This window comes from Gadus morhua, chromosome 5 (assembly GCF_902167405.1).
Source record: "Gadus morhua chromosome 5, gadMor3.0, whole genome shotgun sequence".
Lineage (NCBI taxonomy): Eukaryota > Metazoa > Chordata > Actinopteri > Gadiformes > Gadidae > Gadus > Gadus morhua.
The window spans coordinates 4,241,867-4,263,640 of record NC_044052.1 but is presented as its reverse complement, the minus strand read 5'-3'; the positions used below and the strand labels follow the sequence as shown (position 1 = coordinate 4,263,640).

The following is a 21,774-nucleotide window of genomic DNA, read 5'->3' as shown; positions in this document are numbered from 1 at the left end:
AGTTCTTTTCTCTCTTTTTCCATGCTGTCCTGAGTTTCTCCAGTAGGGAAGGATTGATAGAAGTTGGCTTCGGCTCATTTTGGTCCCTTCACCTTTTTAGCAGGGAAAGCATCCATCGGTGATTTCGATTTCAGGGAATGAAAGGCCTTTCTCAAAGAAAAAGGAATCTGCCTGAAGTGCTGTGGCTCAACTACTCACCTTGCTAAGTGTTTGGAGTGTCATAGCACCTATCACGACTCTACCATGCACCCTGGACCTGCACCTCAAGTCAAGGCCCATTCAACTCCACCACACAACGGCGGGGAGGAGGAAGAGAGCAGCACCATTAAAGCTGTTGTTAACTCAAACTGCACAGAGGTCTGTGGCACAGGAAACGTTGGCTGGTCATGTTCCAAGATTTGTCTTGTGAAGCTATATATATTTTGACCTTGAGGCCCAATTTTTAAAGTACAAAGTGGCCCGGGGCCCACTAAATATTAACACTGTATAGGTTTAACTGACCTCACTCTCGGTTTAATTTGTATTCAATAATAAACCAAATCCACTTACTGTTTAACAAGCAAAAACCTTGTAAAATAAAATGAAATGATAAAATGGGATCATCACAAAGACTTTTATTAAACATGTGTATGTAACACATACTGTATCATGACACTGAACAGGCTGATAATTCCTGGACCAAATCAGGCTGTGACAAGAACATTTTCAAGAATCAAGTCAGGATTTTTAATAATAATTTTAAAAAAAGACCAATATTAAAAATAAAATAATCCACCGGCTTTCCCACGAGCATCGGGTGCTTGGTCTCTAGATGCCGCTGTAGTTTTGAGGGCTTGAGGGCTTCGTTGGACAGCATTAGCCCACACTCCACGCACTGGGCTTTTGGCACTGCCTCTGTTCCTCCATTTACGAAACCGTATTTAATGAAGTCGACATTGTATTTCCGCAAAAACTTTGTCTTTTGGGTGGAGGGGTCAGGATGTTCGTCGTCATGTTTTCTGTTAAAAAACGTATCCATATTTGCCGCAGCGAGCAAAGAAGACTCTTCTTCTCTGTGTGTTGTGTTTTCTGTGGAGGTCTGCCGTTTGTGTAGTTTTGTTGTTTCTTATTTACTTAGTTGAGTTGTTGATGAACGTCTGAGGCTCGGCAGCCCAATGGTGTAGTGCCTCTTTAAGAGAACGGTGTGCTGTGGGTCCATGTGACCGGTGTTCGCCCAATAAGAAGGTGGCGCAAGAGTTGTATTATTGCCACATAACTTTGACCCGGTGTGCAGCCACTTGGTAAGCTCCTTTGAATTCTTGTCTTCTTGTCTGCTTTCTTGATGTCAAATCATGTTGCCTGCTATGTCGTCTAATGATTTCGCAATAGCACTATGCGCCGGTAGATCCCAGTACGTTGCTAATAGCCAAAGCTAAAACTATATAAACATTTCAAATACATAAATCCATTTGGAATTGTAACGTCGCTGTCCCATCCGTGTCCATCCATGTTTGTATTTGTTTTGTTTTGTGAACGTCGATTAAATGAATCGCAGGGACCGGCATTTGTGCTGTACTTCCTGGGTTGCCGCGGGGCATTCTGGGAGTTGTAGTTTCATATTGCGGAGATTTGAATAGGATTTGAATATGGGGCATGGGTGACGTTTGAAACGTGTACATTAATGATTGTAAATTATTATTATTGTTGTATATTGGTATTTTGATGAATGCAGGTGATGTTTGTGTAATGCACATGAGAAGTGTAACATTGCATTCCTTACCTTTCAGATTTATTACCTGTTTTCCCTTTGTTAAAGAATAAACAAACAAAAGTGGAATACCGAATAATATTCTTTGTACACCGGGTTACCCCTTCCGTGGGGAGAAAACGGAACACTGTGTATTCGCGCTTCCTAAACAACTGCGTGATGCATTACCGCCACCGCGTGGTCGAAAACGGCATTGTAAGTTACTGAGCGTCTCATGCATAACATATCTCTGTCTTCACTTGATAATCTACATAGTCCCGCGGCCCTTGGGGCCCACAGGTGCAAAACTGAAAGTTTTTCGCTGCCCTCTAGGGGGCGCTGGCGGCCCAAGTTTGGGCCGCGGCCCTATGGTTAAGAATCACTGTCCTAATAAAGGTCAACCAGACAAAGCTATCAAGGCCTACGTCATCCTAGATGACCAAAGCAACCGGTCGCTAGCAAGGTCCAGCTTTTTTGAGCTGTTTAACATTGACAGCAAACCATACTACTAAACCATATTGTCTTTTGAAGATGCTATCTTCAATAGACAGCTCTGGACACCCTAGCACTTTGAGTTGAGTCCGATAGTTTCCCATTTTGTACTTCAGTCGCTGTTTCCAGCCGTAGCAGCCATGGAATGAGCCAGGGTCTTTTGAACAAGGGTGCTTTTTCATTAAGGCCTCTGCAACTATGCAGAAATGTGCATCCTCCGGGTAGGCCTTATATCGGTACATTTCTTCAACTACTCTATTCAAGATATTTGATTTTATTCGGGAGCTCAAGATCAACAACTTGTTTCCAACCCGGCACTCAGAATTACCTTTCACTAACTGCAACTCTGTGTCATAGGAAAATTGAGGAATTGGAAATTCCTCTGGCCACTGCTTGGTTCGAGATGACAGAGACTCGGGGGATGAAAGCAGTATAGTATCGTTTGATGCCAGTGAAACACAGTCATCCGACTCGGATGAAACAGAAGCAGAGGACGCAGCAGTACTGGTCAACGTTGTTTGCTGGATGACCTGCATTTTCCCCAAATTCTGAAGTTCAGCAGTAGAGTTCAGATTGAAAAAATCATTGCCAAAATCTTGGTACATACGCTGCAGTTTCAAGCTGCACTTTAATCCAGTACTAACCCTGTTGTAGTTTATAATAGTGATGGTTCAAACGGAATACTCCCCTTATTTAATTAATAGGGTTAGGGTAAAAGTTATAGTAAAGCAGAAAACTGTAAGATGTTACCTACAGCACATCTAAGGTGTATAGTGGTTTGAAATAATGTTAATGTTGTAATTCCTTATTTCATGTCTGTAGGTAAGGAAAATGTCATTGCTACTCCCATGGTCCCTGCACATCGGAGAGAGGAGTTCAGCCGGTTCATCACAGGTGAAATACCACCATTTATAAGATCGTTTATGGCATCGTACATCGATCCACCTGACAGAACAGAACAGAGACAAAACATCGAAGAATGTCATAACCAAATCCTAAACGAGGACGTCTACTACGACCACCAACGAAGGCTCTGATACCATATGGACGAGTGGTGGCAGTAGCTCAGGAGGTAGAGCGGGTTGGCTGGTAACCGGAAGGTTCCCCGGCTCCTCCTAGAGGGTCGAGGTGTCCCTGAGTAGGACACCACACTCTGACTACACTGACCTGGCGTGGTTGACCCCACCATTGGTATGTGGACGAGTGAATGAATGGTTGTAAGTCGCTTTGGAGAAAAGCATTTGCAAAATCCCCTAATTAATGGACTAATGGAGCCGGAGATGAGGCTGCTGGCTTCCTTCTATGCAACGATATATCATAAGAAGTATAACATCTAACTGTCACTTTTGCAGTTTTTCTGAAATTTTCTCAGGCTCAACTATGAACACTTTAACATTATTATTTCTTTCTACAATTAAGATGACAGTATATTTGTAATGGGAAAAATCTGTTTTCACATTCTGTGTCTCTGAATTTGTTGTGTTCAATTTGTTGTGTTCAATGAACCCCTTCGGGGGAAGTGTTCAAAGGCTGTTTTCCTGACCCCCCCGGGGGAAGAAGGGACAGGCCAAGGATCCAGGGATTCCACCAAGATATTCAAAACACACATGTACATACATGTACACATATGTAAATATTTGTCTAAAATGTAAATATCATGGTTGTCCAACTTTTGAAACATATGGGTAGTTTTCTACTTAGTTTGGATGCTCTTATTCAGTTTACCCTTTGGTTTGATGTTTTATGATTTCTCTATTCATTGATACCATTGTTGATATTTTGAACAGGCTTCTAGCCTCCATTAACCTGAAAATGCCAGTCAACTAGCTATGCTATGGTGCTTACCACTAGCTTGGTAAGCAACCCACTCGTTTCATGTTCCATTTCCTTTTAATGCAACTTTTTTTGTTGAATAATCCTTTCTTTAACAGTACAACAACAATGAATAAATACACTGATTTTTACCTTGAAACCACATCTTGGCTTCCCATCGGTAGCAGTATAGAATAACTATTTCCCCATTAGTAAGCTATTAATAAGTCCTTTCATTGGTGGATCTTTAGGACTTTTGGCACTAGTCAGAGAAAATAGAACCCATACCACCCAAAACGTATTGTTAAACTGGTATAACTGTCATTCAACACTCCACCCTTTCATTTGTTTGGTTCTTCCCCTGGCAGTGTGCAAGTGCGCTGTGCGTGTGAGGCACATACCTCATTTCGATTTCATCACATATGAGCAAGCAAACTTGTCAACAAGTAGTTACTTTGCAAGCTTCTTGGAGGAACAACGTCATGTTACCAAAACTCTGCCAGCAGTAACAAACTTTAAATAGTGTATTTTCTAGAGCTGTCAGTTAAACGCGTTATTAACGGCGTTAACGCAAACCAAATTTAACGGCGTTAAAAATTTTATCGCGCGATTAACGTAATTTTTTTATTAAAAAAAAAAAAAAAAATTGGCTCAAAACAAAGAAGCAGTAGCCTGACTGCTATGTTCAAATGACATTTGTTCAAAGCAGTCGTTTATTTGCACTATAGGCTCTTTTTTTGTATCGTCCTGTTTTGATCAGTATATGCCAATGTTATCAATAGAAAATCATTTGCACAAGGCAAGCCGATGCACTTCATCATGTTGATAAGAGAATTAAAATGAGAAGAATTATGGGACAAAAAAATCAAGGGATATTTAGCATAGAAAAAGAATTTGCGATTAATCGCGATTAATAATAGTTAACTATGACATTAATGCGATTAATCACGATTAAATATTTTAATCGCTTGACGGCTCTAGTATTTTCTGAAGTGGCCACTGTAATATAAATGTAAAGTACATTTATGAAAATCCCCTACTGAAAGCCTCATCCAATCTTGTTAGGATTTATCTTAACGAAACAACAAACAAGGTGCCAAGGTTCCAAATGTAGTTTTCCGGCCCAGGCACTGTGCCGCTCTGCCCAGAAGTTTTTCTCTAACATACCAGGACTGCTGGATCCGAGACGATGCCAAGTCAAACACCTTCAAGTCAAGTTTAGAGTCAGTGATTTCCAAATCTAAGTATATTCTAGATCAAATTTTTTGTTAGCTTGTTTAAAGTGATCAAATGTGTGATCCAAGTAAACTCATATCATATATCTATGCAACGTTTTGTTTATTATAATATGTATGTCTTCATTCATTCGACATTATGCCATAAAACAGCACGACCGGCGTGTGGTAAAATGGTAAAACATCATTAGGTTTTTCTCACTTCAAAGCTTTTCTTATTTTTTCGCATCCCCTTGCTAATTTAAATGTAGACTTTTGTCTGTATGAGATTGAATCAATCAACTCACTGAAGTGGAATAATTTCACAGAAGAAATGTCGAAATCAAGCATATTTGGTATAATTAAGTTTTAGTCCTAATTAATGTGTAATTCCAGCGAAAATTGAACCCAGGGTCTTTGTTTAGGCAAGAAAACACATCACATAAGCCCTCCAGATACCTTTTTCGTTGAATATCGAGTACATGAGTTTGCCGGGCACAATGTTCGGCGTCCATGTTATTGGCTTGGGGCATTGAATTTCTCTTCCAAATCGGCATTTTTTTAACAACGAATATTGTTAAAAATAGCACCAATCCTCTGCAGTAGCATGACTAGGGTCCATAAACGAAGCACAAACAACTTAGTTTGCAAACCCGGAGTTTATTTAAAAAGACAGTTTAACAAGCATTACCGGTAGGTCCGTGTTTACAGGAAGTCCACACAAGTCGATTGCCGAATGCGCCGGAGTTCAGTTCAAGGAGGAAAGTTTTAGAATTTATAACATAGATAATTTATAGCAAGTGTTGGCACGTAAATTAAAGGACTTGCATATGTAAGTTACAGTTACAAAATATTTATTCGCTACAATCAAGCATGGCACGTTGTTGACAGAAGACGCACTGCACACTTGATTGACGGGCGACCGAATGCGCCGGAGTTCAGTTCAAGGAGGAAAGCTTGGACTTTTTGAATTTACATAATTTATATTGATAATATATAGCAAATGTTGGCACGTAAATTAAAAGACTGCCATATGTAGGTTACAGTTACAAAATATTTGTTCTTTACAATCAAGCATGGCACGTTGTTGACAGAAGACGCACTGCACATGTGATTAACGCATAGGGTGAAGGACAGCTCAAGCACCGGAGAAGACGACCCATCTACAGCTTGAAGTCAAGAGAGAGAGATGGTTTGTGTTTGTGTTTTCCCCGGCTGCGGAAAACAAATGAAAAGTTACACGCCAGAATCTTTACATAGACTGCCATTGCGGTACAATGACCGATCTCTGGTAGACCAGTGGCTTAGGTTGAATCCCATTACTTGGCTAGCTTCAAAATCTCAGCCCTAACCCTCGCTGTTGCGCGTTCACGCGCCGTGGAGCCATGTCCCAATACCAGTTTAAAGGTAGCTTAAGGGGTAGGGGGAGGGCTAACTTCCCCTCAAAATTGAGATTTTCGATGGGCACCCTCAAAGCGCTTCAGTTCTGACTTGCTCCCACAATACCTTGCGAGAAAACGGAAAATCAAGAAATATCCTAGACAAGATGGAGGGCGAAAAGATGCGACAGGATTGGAAAAACAAAAAAATGTAGGTGTTTTCTCAGTAATTAACTAGTAATTCTTTTATTAATTATATCGCGGCCGACTTTCGCGGAAGATCGCGAAAGTCCGCGGCCGACTTTCACGGGCCGCCCGACCCCGGTTCTCGGCCGGGCTGCAGAGCCCGTTCACGGGCTCTGCATATCATGTCGTATGATATCCAGATCTTCCATGTTCTAGTGACTCCAGGTTAAAAATAAGCTCTATACTAATATATTATATTATATTAGTAATATTCTATAAGTAATATTATATATACTAATATATTATATTATATTAGTAATATTCTATGAGTATTATTATATATACTAATATATTATATTATATTAGTAATATTACATGGTTAATCAATGTATTTTTTGGCAGTACTATATTGTGTACATAGCTATTATATATTGTACATAACATATGGCCATATCAACCAGTTCTGGCATATAATTCCTAATTCCTTCTTATTCGTTTTCTTTCAGGACTTTGTTGAGTCCACTGCCACCAGCCCCCCCCCCACCTCTCCCTCATGCTCCTCCACCCCAGGCACCTCTTCCACCACCCCAGACACCCCTTCCAAGAGGAGAGTGCCAGGGAGCAGGCGAGGCATGAGGAGAGCGAGGCAAAGTTGGCGGAATGGTGGAGAAGATGTGATTCCCCACCATTCTCTCAAAAGCTGAGAGAGTGTGTGTGTGTGTGTGTATTTTTAGGTGTGCGTGTGTGTGTATTTTTAGATGCGTGTGTGTATTTTTAGATGTGTGGTTCAGTGTTTCTTATTTAAATAAAGTGTTTCTTCTAAAGTGTTCTTGTTCATAACCGATTATTATCTAAGGGTGCACTCACACTAGGCCATCTGGCTGTGGCCATGGCCACGGCCTAACCATGCTCAAATCTGCCAGTGTGAGTGTGGCCAGTCTGGCCAGGCCGGGCCAATTTGGCCACTTGGAAGAGGTGTGCTGCTACGGCACGGGCCGCTACGGTACAGATGCTAATGAGCCGACACGCGCACAAGCACGGCTACGCAACCTGAGCTGGATGACGTATAGTCAATGCGACGACCACGGACATAATAAAGGCGACGAGCCTTCTTTCCCATTAAACGGTAAACATCGCTTCAAGCAGTTCAACTGTTGGTGTGTTCTCTGTGTTGTTGTCCATTGTTGTTAAAACTCTTACTGGCGGCAGACTTTATTATGGTCCATGCAGCGGACGTTTGGTGATGACGTTTTACGACGTGATGACGTATGTACAAGAGCCTTCCATGGCCAGGCCACAGCTGCGACGGCCAACGGCCACGGCCAGATGGCCTACTGTGAGTGCAGGCCAGAGAACAATGGGGCCATTTGAGCACGGTTAGGTGTGAAAACGGCCACGGCCAGATGGCCTAGTGTGAGTGCACCCTAATACCACCTTTAACATGTAGCTAAGTGACATTCAAAATAATGGTATATTACGAGGGACAAATAGTATTAATTTTTTTTTTTTTTATACATACTTTATTTAAACATGCCAATTACAAAATATAAATACCATTTCAGGTTAAACATCTTTACAATGGGTCTTGCTCGTTGCCCGAGACAATGGCAGCCAGTCTGTCTCTTGTAACATTACCAGGGGTCTGGTTATCTGCTAGGGGGCACGGGGAGGCCATGATGACGTCACAGGGTAGGGTTGTCCCATTTGGTAGGGGATCGGTTAGGGGTAGCAATGAGCATGAGCTATGAGGGTAAGGGTTAGGGTTAGGGTTGAGATGTAGGGTTGAGACAGTGAGCAAAGAAACGGGATTGGGCCTTATTGTTTTTAATATGGACATTGAGACACCAATCGAGATGCTGATGCAGAAGGATCAACGTGTCTGCAGCGCTCATTTCGATAAGGACGACTTCATCAGAAAGTGTCATTGAAGATGTGTTGCCTCTCCAGGCATTTAAAATTATTACTAGGGATGGGAATTGACAAGAATTTCACTATTCCGATTCTGCCTATCGATCCGATTCCTTATCGATTCTCTTATCGATTCTCATTGGGTGAGAAAATAAGTACAAATGTGTTTGTTTGTATTAAATCTCTTTAATATCTGATCAGAAGTGCGTCTAGTATTAGGAAATTGTTCATTTTCAAATCAATTTTTATAGACAAAAAAATATATGTTTGGCTTTTTACGCCCAAATGCCATCATTATGTGCCATACAACTAAAAACACAGACTGAAAACAGTCACGTAAGAGCTTGTGCCTTTTGGAATGCCAGCAGTGCTCATTTGAATTCAACTTGTAACAGAATTCAACTGACATAAACAAAATGTAGCATTGATTAGACAGAGATTTATTAGATGGGCCTACCTAATGAACCGTTGGAACAGACAAGACCAGAAACCATAGAAACGCCGGTAAACAAACCCTGAGAAGCCCTCCTGGCTGCCGCTATGCATCGACGGTCGCTATGCAACACACTTTAGCGTCCCTCCGAGAGAAGGCTCCGATAGAGCGGTTCGCCGGCAATTTATCCTATGGAGCAGTTCACTCGCCGTGTGCCTAAGCTTTCGTTAGTCTCTCCATCGCCTTGCTCACTCCCGGAGTAACAACATTTACACGCTCTCCATCATCCAACATATGTTTTACTTTGTAACTGTTTCTACTTCCAGGCGCGGAGTGATATGCAAACTTTCACAAAATGATCGGGCGTCATAGCAGTTATGTATACGCTCATTATACAACAGTTGGGAACCAATCAGATCGCTGGATTTAGGTCCCCCGTTGTATAAATACAATTATATTATATTATATACTATTATATATAGAGCTCCGGGAGTCGCAAACGGCAACAATCACTTTCTCCTCCATGCTGCAGTTCACCCCGGACTGCACTGCACTGAGTTTGACGGTTGAACGCTGATTGACTGTTACGTTACACATGTCACGCTGTTGAACACTGATTGGCTGTCATCACGACAAAAACTTGTCGCCCGATATGCATCTCTACGTTCACTTTGTATGGGATCTTGTCGCCCCGTCGCGTTTGGTGTGAACGCACAATGCGCTTCTTCCTCGGCGGCGCCATGTTTGCTATGTTCTGAACCAAAACAAAGCAGCGTGTGTGTGAGGTCATGACGCATTTGCTGTGACCGGAACCGATAAGCGGAATCTTTAAGCAGGCTTGCTAATGATTCCAAGGAATCGGTTTACTCGGCACCGGTTCTGAACAAGAACCGGTTCTCGATTCCCATCCCTAATTATTACATTTATTTCTTAAATAATTACTTTACAGTCTAAATTAGCAAATGTAAAAAATCATGTTATTTTGCCATTATAGTTTTGCGACAATGTAACTTCCGGTTTAGTCACTTCCGGTTTAGTCGCTTCCGGCGATCCTCCTGTTAAACTTACCTGGGTAGGAAGTATGGCCGACCTGTGCATCGGAACATAATCAATCATCATCCACTTGAAGGCATCAGAGACGCAATGCCGTGAGTTGTTTGATTGTTAGATGACATGTTGAAGATGTTATATTATGGTGGATTTAGTTTGAAAAACAGTTTGACATGTTGTTTAGGGCGATTTGGGTCGCAGTTGTGTACAAGCTAAAAAGCGATGCAATTGTCAATCAGAATGCCTAATTTCAGTATTGGACTGTTTCTATTGTTATTTATAACTATGCATAACGTGATGTTTAGTTAGAAAATTTGTCATAAATGGACACAATATTTTTGTATTATTTGATTTGCAGTTTTCACCATCTGTCGATGAAGAATTAAGAAAGTAAAAGGTCAAGATTACTACGACTCTTTCTTCATTGGCTAAGGTTTAGCTCAGTGTTTAGTCAAAGTTTCGACATTCATCACGAGAACATTACAGTGAAAAGGCAGCATTTGGATGTTTTGAAGTGGTCGCGATGGCAACAAGCAACAGGTCGGCTGTCGGCAGTGCTAGGAGCAACAAAACAACAGCCTCATCAGTAAGTGCAGCCCATGCCCGGGCTGAAGCAGAAGCAGCAAAGGTGAGAGCTTCATATGCTAGCCAGGAGGCTAAGCTAAAATTGGAAAAGGCTGTTACAGAAGCAGAAAGAGCCACTAGAGACACTCAAGATAAATTGGAAACTATAAGGTTAGACACAGAGTTGGAAGTGCTAACCCTTCTTAGAGAAGCTGACGCAGCCATAGTGACAGCTCGAGGGTTGGAAGACACAGAGGCGATGCAGTCTGTTATCGAAGGCGGGAAATCTGAATCCGAAAAGGGGAAAATCGAACGCACCAGTGAATATGTTCGATCCCAGATCAGCCTTAAAAATCGTTCTCCTTCCTCACCCTTACCCGTTGCTCCCTCACTCAAAGCAAGATCACATGACAGCTTCATATCATGGCATCCACCTGTGGAAGACGATTCACAATTAGTGAATCAGTCAGCAGGGAAAATGCAGACATCATGCAACCGTCTCCACCAGAATTATTTGACCCAACTAAAACTGAAACAAAGGCTAAGGTTAGTAGAACCAACCCCACCATGAACGCTCATGCTCCGTCGTATACTACACGACATTTCCCTCAATCTGGCACACCCACGTCCAATTTAGGGGAGCCTTTGGCACAGTATTTGGTACGACGAGACCTCGTAACTTCAGGGCTGTACCAGTTCGATGAAAAGCCCGAGAATTATCGTGCATGGTACTCCTCCTTCTCAAGTGCAGCCAATGAAGTCAACCTAACAGCAACCCAACAGTTGGACTTCATGACCAAATGGCTTGGAAAATAATCTAGTGAACAGGTTAAACGCATGCGATCGGTGCATGTCAACAATCCCAATCTGGCTCTGGGCCCCGTTTCTCGAAAGCGTCGTTAGCCTAAGTGGATCGTGAAGTGCGTCGAAAGGGCATCGTAGAGTTTTCACCGCGTTTCCCGAAAGCATCGTTGGTCACGAACGTCTTGAAAACGCTCGTAGCTAACGAGTACTCCAGGGGTGCTCGTAGGTACTCGTAGGACGCTAAGAGCATCGTCAGCTATAGCCTCAGTGGCGTCACCATCGGACATTCCGTATATTGGATGCGTTTTATTAAAACGCATTGCGCCTTTATGTTCTTAGTTTGGTAATTAATAAAGATTATTAATTAATTTATTAATAAAGATGGGGGGATTTGTGCAGACTTACATAGGCTACTCATAAAACGTAGCATAAAATAATGTAAAAAAAAAAAAAAATTAAACAAATTAAAAAAAATAACGAAATTAAAGAAATTAAAAGAAATAAAAAAAAATATAAAAAACAAGCAAAGAAGCAGGCAAAAGGCTGGGATATTGTGGGGATTGGTCAAGTTGACGGGAATGTTTAGTGACATGAGGGAGGGTGGAGGGGGTTAAAAAAAAGTCTCAATCACTATTCGACGCGCATGAAAACCAGCCGCGTAGTTATGAGGGAGGCCGTCCTCACACCGATCTTCCTCATCGTCATCGTCCTCAACGTCCTCCGGTTCAAGCAATGCCACCCCAGCCTTAGCTGCAATGTTGTGCAACATAGCCGTCACACATATCACGGCGCATGACTTGGCCGGCGAAAACTGACTTGTGAAGGCATCTAAAGCGCAACTTCCACCTCCCGATCGTGCGCTCAACGATGCACCGGGCCAGACGGTGGGCTTCGTTGTATTCCTCATCATGGACGTCTCCCGGGTTATTCACAGGTGTGAAGAGGAATTATTTCAGGGGGGGAAATGCCGTGAAACGCACAGTGCATTCAGGATTAGGACTGATATATGTCGGTTTAAGCCTAATCAATTGTGTTTTAATGTCTTTAGCATTCATATAATTGCAGTCTATTTTTTTTGTAGGCTACTCTGCTGTTGTCCTTGATGGGGATATATTTTAACCCTTTTTAACACAATTTTCCTGCGACATTCCTGCGTCTCCCCCTCCTACGGAGCCCATTTCAGCACCGTGTCAGTAGACAGTTACAATCCTACGACGTCGTGAGTGCAGCGGATGCGCGTTCACGTTAAGAGGAGTTTCGGGAAACGCTCCAAAGAAATTGACGATGGATCGCAAGATCCATCGGGAGAATGATCGTACGAGCGAAGATCCATCGTTATCGGGAAACGGGGCCCTGGACAAAGCATGGGAACAGTTGCGTGAATCTTATGCTGCCCCGAAGTCATCGAAAAGTCAATGTTCCAGCTAGGGATGGGCATTCGATTAAGTTGTCTTAGTTGATCGTCGGGAGAATTAACGATCAATTAGTTGATTAATCGTCAATATTTTACATTAAAAAATAAATAAATAATTATATTCTAAATGAAATGAAAATTCAAATGCAGCGTGTTTTCCTCATTGGGATCTTTATTATTAGATTAACAACTCAGTTAAACCAGATCCTTTCAATAGTTATGCGCTACTCTGCTCTAAGCAACGGAGAATGCAACTCGAAGCCGGTGCTCATAAACATAGCTAAAAATAAACACAACCCTAGTTTCTTCCCAAAATAATAACAATAATAACATCAAAAAAACAATCATGGTATAACTTAACCAAACAGTCTACGGATTTTTGTTCAGAAAGATGAGCATGTTGACATGCTCTGGGGTCAGACGCGACCGCAGCCTGGTGACCGTCAGTCCAGCCGCCGAAAACACCCGCTCTGAGGGGACCGACGTTGCCGTGATGCACAAATACCTCCTTGCTAACTTGGCAAGGCGGGGGAACAACTTTCCACAATCCAGGGGCTCAGAAAGTTCTTTATTTCAGCTTCGATGCTAGCCTCGCCTTGAGTGGTAGGCCTATAGTACTCCCCAAGCAGTCATTTTTTAAATCATAATGGTCCCACACCAGACTTCGCCGTAGCCTCGTCCGCTTCATGATTATATCGCCGTGTTCCAATATCCATACTATCTGTACTTTCTAGTCTAAGGGCGTTCCGATTCAGATCGGGCGAAAATAAGTGTACTGAAAACGGTCAAATCTCGAAGTGTGTGGCGATGTACATTTTTTGTACTCAACGGCAGCCATCTTTGCTACGTAGCGGAAGAGGGCGGAGCCAGGCTGAGCCAAAGTCGGCGCATTTTCCACATAGCCTGCATTAATAGTCATTTTGTAGTTTTTATAGTTTTTATAGCTTTTTATAGCTGCTAGGCGCAAAGAGTTCACAGTTCAAAGTGGGATGTTTATTGCGGGGGAGGAGACGCAAATTTAAATATTGCCCCCGTGTGGTACAATGTTTAATTGCACACTGCGAGTTAGTTTAATCTATGAAAAATGTACGTAATTGATGAAATTCTTAACGATCAATTAGTCGATCGTCGATTAATCATGCCCATCTCTAGTTCCAGCGCCTGGACAACTTTCCTAAGATTTCAGCCAAGAATCACTTGAAGTTACGTGAGCTTGGGGATCTACTTGCAGAGATCCAAGGTGCTAAAGAAGATGGATATCTGACCGGCTTGTCCTATCTGGCTGCCTGTTATGAAGTCAGTGCTCAGACAAGAGGAGAGATGAGAAGACTTGAGGCCTGTTGGTCTGGAATGGCTTTTCTCACTAAATAGTTCATAGTGTGTCCGACTATGAACAACGTCAGCTGGAGAGGACGCTGGCGCTGTCTGTTCGCCGCTTCTCCAAGCAATTTTTGGGCCAATTTTGGCCAATTTTATTTTAAAAGTGATTTTTTGTGGACATATAATCTCTACTTGGTTCCCTGCAAGCTACATCAGCGACGAAAAGCAAGCTTATGGACTGTCTTTAGTTGTTCCAGTGTTATTGTGAAGAGCCGTGTAGCTCACTTGCTATTTTGGCTTCCCTAGCAACGGCTAGAAACAACGGCTAAAAATAAGTAGCCGATGTGACATTTTCCTTGTCACTGCTGGCGTTTTTTTCGGTGATCCTGGTGAGGAATATGCCCTGGTCAACCTGCTAAGCTGTCTCTACTGTCTCGTGGATTTTCTGCACTGCCTCCCAGCTCTTCCCCAGATGCTTCGGGTCCGTACCTAGCTGCTAACAGGCTAACATCACTCTGGCTGGTTCGATGTTGACGTACTTCGCCCCACAGCTGCTGAAGTACAATAATTGCTCCATCCCACCCTGTATTTCCACCATTAAGCAGCTAGGACTATTGCGTAGACCTCGATATATTCACCGAGGCTCAGGGAGAAACTTTATTTATGGTCAGCCTGCCGGCTTCATCACATCCATCAGGTCCGCTGAGACGGCTGAGGGCAAAAGACACAGCATCGCGAGATCCCCGCGCTCCCGGCTGGATAGATTTCATGGAGTGGATTCTAACCTGCGCGGAGTGGATTTTAAGGCTCTGCGACCTGTACAGAGAATAACCCCACAGTCACTGGTCAAATTTGAACTGTTCAACACTCAATCCATAAATAATAAATCCAGCTTGATTGAAGAGCAGGGAAAAAGGACTTGACTTCATGTGTCTAACAGAAACCTGGCACCAGCCAGAGGTTTACTCTGCCCTAAACGAAGCCTGTCCCCCAGGCTACAGTTACTTGGAGGCAGCCCACAGAACTGGACGCGGTGGTGGCCTAGCTGTCATCCACAAACAGGACCTGGAGTTGTCCCCCATGGTGCTGCCTACAACTTCCTCCTGTGAATGTCTTGCATTCACATGCAAGCCCCCCTATCCCATGACTGTTCTACTCATATACAGGCCCCCAAAACCTAACTCTGCTTTCATCCCGGAAATGTCTGATCTCCTCACAACACTCTGTACTACCTCTGCCAATACCATCATTCTGGGTGATTTAAATATTCATGTTGACACCCCCTCATGCCAGCCCGCTGCTGATTTTCTTCAGCTGCTAGACTCCCTCAACCTACAACAACACGTTGATGCCCCCACACACTCCAGAGGACACACAATTGACCTGGTCATCTCAAACTCCGCCCCCATCAGCAACCTACAGGTCTATGATCTTGGCGTCTCGGATCACAGAGTTGTGTCAATGGAGCTCCCTTTTCCTTCCTCCCACACCAAACCAAAGCGGCAGATCCACTTCAGGAATGTGAAAAAGATCAACATGGATGCCCTGGCCCTGGACCTTCAACATCTCTCCTCTGGCTCAACTGACTCCCTCTCTGTTGCTGACTCAGTGGACTTATACAACCAGTCCCTGAGCAGTCTCCTGGATCTCCACGCCCCCTTAACATCGAGGTCAGTCTCCTTCTCGCGCTCCGCACCCTGGTACACCAGTGAACTACGTACAATGAAGGCGGCTGGGCGTGTCCTTGAGCGGCGACTCAAGGCCTCTGGCAGAGTCGGCTCCAGAGCAGATCTACTGGAGGGGCATGGGTCGCCTGCGGGGGGGCACTGCCTTTTGTGAATTATTTTAACGCAAAAAAAGGAGGAGGGCTGTCGTGGATGCTAAACGCAAATAAATGGAGTTTAACCACCTCTGCTATGTCATAAATAGTTTATTCACATCAACAGTTTATGAACCTCCAAAAAAACATTAAGCAGGCCTGGCACTGTTTATAAACCTAGAGAACAGCCTCCACAATAATCACCCCTGACAACATATAAGCTTTAAGCCCAGTTCAGACCAAAGATTCACCTTGCAACGGCTTGCAACTCGCAACTCCTTGCGACGAGACGGGCTGCGACGTTCTAAAACTGGGCCGTTCACACTGGCTGCAACGCGCTGCAACGGGCTGCGACGCTAGGTGGTTTCCCTAGCAACTGTGAACGCTCTGGCACAGCTGAGAGCCGCAACAGCATTATTTGCGTAGGTTAGGTTAGATTAGTTAGGATTGCAAATAGTTAGGTTTGCAATTAGTTTTATTTTTATTTTGCTTGAGAGTAGGCTAGAGTTACTGTGTTTTGTCATTCTCCGGATATCGGATATTTCAATCGGATATTTTTATGCTGGAGTGGACAGTACGGTACCGGGAGAGTAAGGCCGTGACGCACAAGTTGTTCTGTGCTGTGATTGGCTGAAGAGAAATAGTTAAATTGCGGCGTTCTAAAACTGGACCTTGCGATTTCCACAGCATTAAGAAGACCCGTCTAGTATAAGGGATAATGTATAGAACGCCGGTCACTATCGGGAAAATAATAAAAGACCCACCGATTGACTCTGTCCAGACCCTCTGCTCCTTCTCCAGCATCACAAAGGAAGAGGTGGAGGACGTCATCAGGAAAATGAAGCCATCCACCTGTGCACTAGACCCCTTCCCTACAGCTCTGCTGAAGGCCAACATCTCTGCTGTCTCTCCACTCATCACCAATATCATTAACCACTCCCTCCTGGCCGGCCATATCCCATCTGCATTAAAAACTGCTGTCATCAGACCAACATTAAAAAAACCTACCCTTGATCCAGAAGTCCTCTCCAACTACAGGCCCATCTCAAATCTCCCATTTCTGTCAAAAGTTCTGGAAAAAACAGTTGCAGCACAACTCCAGGATCACCTCATACAACATCACTTGTTTGAAAAATTCCAGTCTGGTTTCCGCTATGGCCACAGTACAGAAACAGCCTTGGTCAGGGTCACAAATGACCTCCGGATGGCAGCAGACACCGGCTCCCCATCTCTCCTCATCCTCGTGGACTTAACAGCTGCTTTTGATACGGTTGACCACAATATTCTCCTTCACCGCCTGCAATACACCATTGGACTGTCAGGAAATGTAAAGAACTGGTTCACCTCGTACCTCACTGACAGAACTGAGCACGTCGCCCTGGGCAAAGCAAAATCACACACCAACAACGTCACCTGCGGTGTCCCCCAGGGCTCGGTGTTGGGCCCCACACTGTTCTCACTGTACATGCTCCCCCTGGGTAGTGTCATTAGCAGGCATGGCTTATCTTACCACTGCTATGCTGATGATACACAGCTCTACATCAGGACAACCCCCACTTCTTCTGCCCCTCTGCCAACATCTACACTGACCACCTGCCTGGAGGAGATAGAGGCGTGGATGAAGCTCAACTTCCTACAACTTGCCATCCTTGTTGGCACGCCACATCAGCTCCGCTCCCACACCATCACCAATATCACCTTCTCTGGCCAAAACATCCCCCATTCCACATCCGTCACCAACCTCGGTGTTAAAATGGACCCACAACTTAATTTTGACACCCACATCAAACACCTCTGTAAGACAGCATTATACCACCTCAGGAACATCGCCAAACTCCGCCAATCACTCACCCTGGCTGATGCAGAGAAGCTCGTCCATGCCTTTGTCTCCTCCAGGTTGGACTACTGCAATACACTCCTCATTGGGATCCCTGGCAAGAGCATCCAGAGGCTCCAATACATTCAAAACAGTGCTGCCAGGGTCCTGATGAGGGTGCGCAAGCAAGACCACATCACCCCCATCCTGAAATCACTGCACTGGCTCCCTGTCCCACTCAGAATTGAGTACAAGGTCTCCCTCCTCACCCACCAGTGCCTTCACGGACTTGCCCCCCTCTACCTTCAGGAACTCCTCACCCCCCCGACAACCTCACGTACACTCCGTTCAGGATCCACTCACACCCTCCAAACCCGACATACGAAGATGTGCACCATGGGTGATCGGGCCTTTTCTGCTGCTGCCCCTAGACTATGGAACGCCCTCCCTGACCACCTGAGGGCTCCACAGACTACAGCTCTTTTTAAACGGAACCTCAAAACCCATCTCTTTAAAAGAGCATTTAGCTAAACTTTCTTTGAGGTTCCCCCTTTTAATAGTTTTTTTTTCTCTGAAGCACTTTGAGATTCTTGAATATAAAGTGCATTATAAATAAAATGTATTATTATTATTATTATTATCTGGACACCTCTCGCGGGATAGGACCAATCGTGGACAAACTCCATTACGGGCTTCAGGAGAAGTGGGTGTCCGCAGGGTCACGGGACAAAGAAGGAAGCGACGGGCGTTTCCCCCCCTTCGAGTATTTTTGCAACTTTGTTAGCTACGAGGCAAAAAAGCGCAGCGACCCTAGCTTCATTCATCAAGGCTGCACCACAACACCCACCAAACCTGACAAACCATTTTCACGGAACTTTAACACCAACAAACCCATCTCAGTGCACAAAACGGATCTTTCCACAACCAACGACCCTTAAGGTACGGCCACACCAACCATGTTACTCGCGTTTGGGGCGTCGTCTTCGGCCTGGCTCCGCCCTCTTCCGCTATGTAGCTAATGGTACGGCCACACCAACCGCGTTGCTCGCGTTAGGGGCGTTGTAAATCGTCATTTTTGCATAGGGAACCATTGGTCTAGGCGCGGTACACGCGTTGAAGCGTTGCGTTGGGGGCGTTAGGCGCGGCAGTTGCACGTAATTACGCACGTAAACGCAGTAACGCGCCCAACGCACCAACGCCCGGAGTTCAGAAAATTGAACTTTCAACGCTCCAACGCGTGACGCTTAGCCGCGGTGGCCAATCAGCGTGGAGCTTGACCCGACGTCACTGGCAGAGAGTAGTGAGCTTGCACAGAAGCATACGGCCGACATCTTTCTTTATTCTGGGTGGAAATAGTAACGTAGTTACGCCATTAAATGCGTTTATGGAAACATTTCTAGCGAGAAATGTGCATTTTACTTTCATAATGTTCGCTCGGTGAATGTGAAGGACGTTTGGTTTGATAGTTATGACGAAGAGGGAACGCTCCGTTCACTTGCATGGACAGAGTCTCTGGTTGCTAAGCAACCTCAACGTCTTGGCGGGCTATATATCTGCTGATCAACACTACGAATGCTGGAAACACACCAGACACACCATGTGAAGTTATTTAACCCGATTATTGTTATTTATATCAGAGATTATTTAATCAAACCCGATCTAAGCTCTATCACCCAAACACGGCGGCGTTTGGGTTTCCTACCTCGGACTCCAGCGCAGCCACGGCCGACATTTTTCTTTATTCTGGGTGGAAATAGTTACATAGTTACGCCATTAAATGCGTTTATGGAAACATTTTTAGCGAGAAATGTGCATTTTACTTTCATAATGTTCGCTCAGTGAATGTGAAGGATGTTTGGTTTGATAGTTATGACGAAGAGGGAACGCTCCGTTCACTTGCATGGACATGGACTCATCTAGCTGCGTTGGCGCGTTGACGCGTTGGAAGCGTTAAACCACCACACACTGGTCAAGCGTCAGGTTAGGCGCGTTACTCGCGTTGTCCAACGCGAGTAACGCGGTTGGTGTGGCCGCACCATAAGATTACACGCGTTGAAGCGTCGCGTTAGGGGCGTTAGACGCGGCAGACGCACGTAATTACGCACGTAAACGCAGTAACGCCCGGAGTTCAAAAAATTGAACTTTCAACGCTCCAACGCGTGATGCTTAGCCGCAATAGCCAATCAGTGTGGGGCTTGACCCGACGTCACTGGCAGAGAGTAGTGACGCTTGCACAGAAGCATACGGCCGACATCTTTCTTTATTCTGGGTGGAAATAGTAACATAGTTACGCCATTAAATGCGTTTATGTATACATTTTTAGCGAGAAATGTGCATTTTACTTTCATAATATTCGTTGGGTGAATGTGAAGGATGTTTGGTTTTATAGTTATGATGAAGAGGGAACGCTCCATTCACTTGCATGGACAGCGTCTCTGGTTGCTAAGCAACCCCAACGTCTTGGCGGACTATATCTCTGCTGATCAACACTACGAATGCTGGAAACACACCAGAAACACCATGTGAAGTTATTTAACCCGATTATTGTTATTTATATCCGAGATTATTTAATCTAACCTGATCTAAGCTCTATCATGCACCCAATCACGGCGGCGTTTGGGTTTCCTACCTCGGACTCCTAAATCCAGCGCAGCCACAGGCGCGTTGGGTGCGTTGAACCATTTTTGTGACACACAATGATCAAGTAGTGAAAGGACCCGGATGGTTTACTCAAAACGGTCAACCCGCGGAGTGTGGATTGATGTACACTTTTCGTGCTCTACGGCAGCCATCTTAGCTACGTAGCGGAAGAGGCAGAGCCAGGCTGAGCCAACGTCATTTTCTTTAATAGGTCCATGCATTTTCCACATATCCTGCATTAATGGAGTCATTTCGTAGTTTTAATAGCTTTTTATAACTACTATGTGTAAAGAGTTCACCGTTCAAAGCGGGATGTTTATTGCGGGGGAGGAGCCGCGGCGGAAGTTGCGATCGTAGTTTCCAGTTAGTGCACCACAGAGCCAGGTCCTTATATCTACCATGGGGTGGCACTGTAGCCTATGGCTAGACATTCATCCATTTTTCCACTCGCGTTTTATCAAGGTGTCCTAGTAGCGTAGCCTATAATATAGCCTACTGTATAACTGCTTCAGCTCATAACTATTCAATAGGCCAAATATTAAGTTTTGCATTTGTTCTTATTGGTTTGTATATGGTTTTTAAAATCTAAGTAGGCCTACAGGTTCCTATCATTTAACTCTGATCCAGTGTCATAAACCTTTCTATACCGACATGATCCAGTGGTATCATGGCATACAGGCCAAACGTTTTTCCGCTTGCAAGCCAATTATGATAATTGGAAGTTCCATTTCCTACTGGAACCACAGTTTTTCCACTGGCATGCCACTCATGTAAAATGGTATTACCAGTTTCTACTAGCGCCTACCGTTTTTCCGCTGGCATGCCACTCATGTGAAATGGTAATTACCAGTTAATACTGGCTCCTACCGTTTTTCCGCTGGCATGCCACTCATGTAAAATGGTATTTACCAGTTTATACTGGCACCTACCGTTTTTCCACTGGCATGCCACTCATGTAAAATGGTAATTACCATTTCGTACTGGCACCTACCGTTTTTCCGCTGGCATGCCACTCATGTAAAATGGTAATTACCAGTTTATACTGGCACCTACTGTTTTTCCACTGGCATGCCCCACCTTTCCTGTGGTTTTTGCCAGTTCATACACGCATACCACTCATGATTCACAGCTACATAATCATTCTTAGAACAACATATATACAAGTTTTTGTTTGGCAGCTTGTAGTATAAGCTGGCA

General features: G+C 44.2%; 1 long non-coding RNA gene across 2 annotated transcripts; it reads left to right on the top strand.

Moving 5' to 3' along the window:
* Positions 1 to 1,072: 1,072 nt before the first annotated feature.
* Positions 1,073 to 4,195, top strand: LOC115544444 (uncharacterized). Of its 2 annotated transcripts, none has more exons than XR_003976862.1 (5): positions 1,073 to 1,280; positions 1,767 to 1,942; positions 2,335 to 2,454; positions 2,576 to 2,817; positions 3,041 to 4,195. It is a non-coding gene; the product is annotated as an uncharacterized LOC115544444 (long non-coding RNA). The 2 variants fall into 2 exon arrangements; XR_003976863.1 differs by having other exon boundaries at positions 1,074 to 1,280; positions 2,335 to 2,439.
* Positions 4,196 to 21,774: the final 17,579 nt, after the last annotated feature.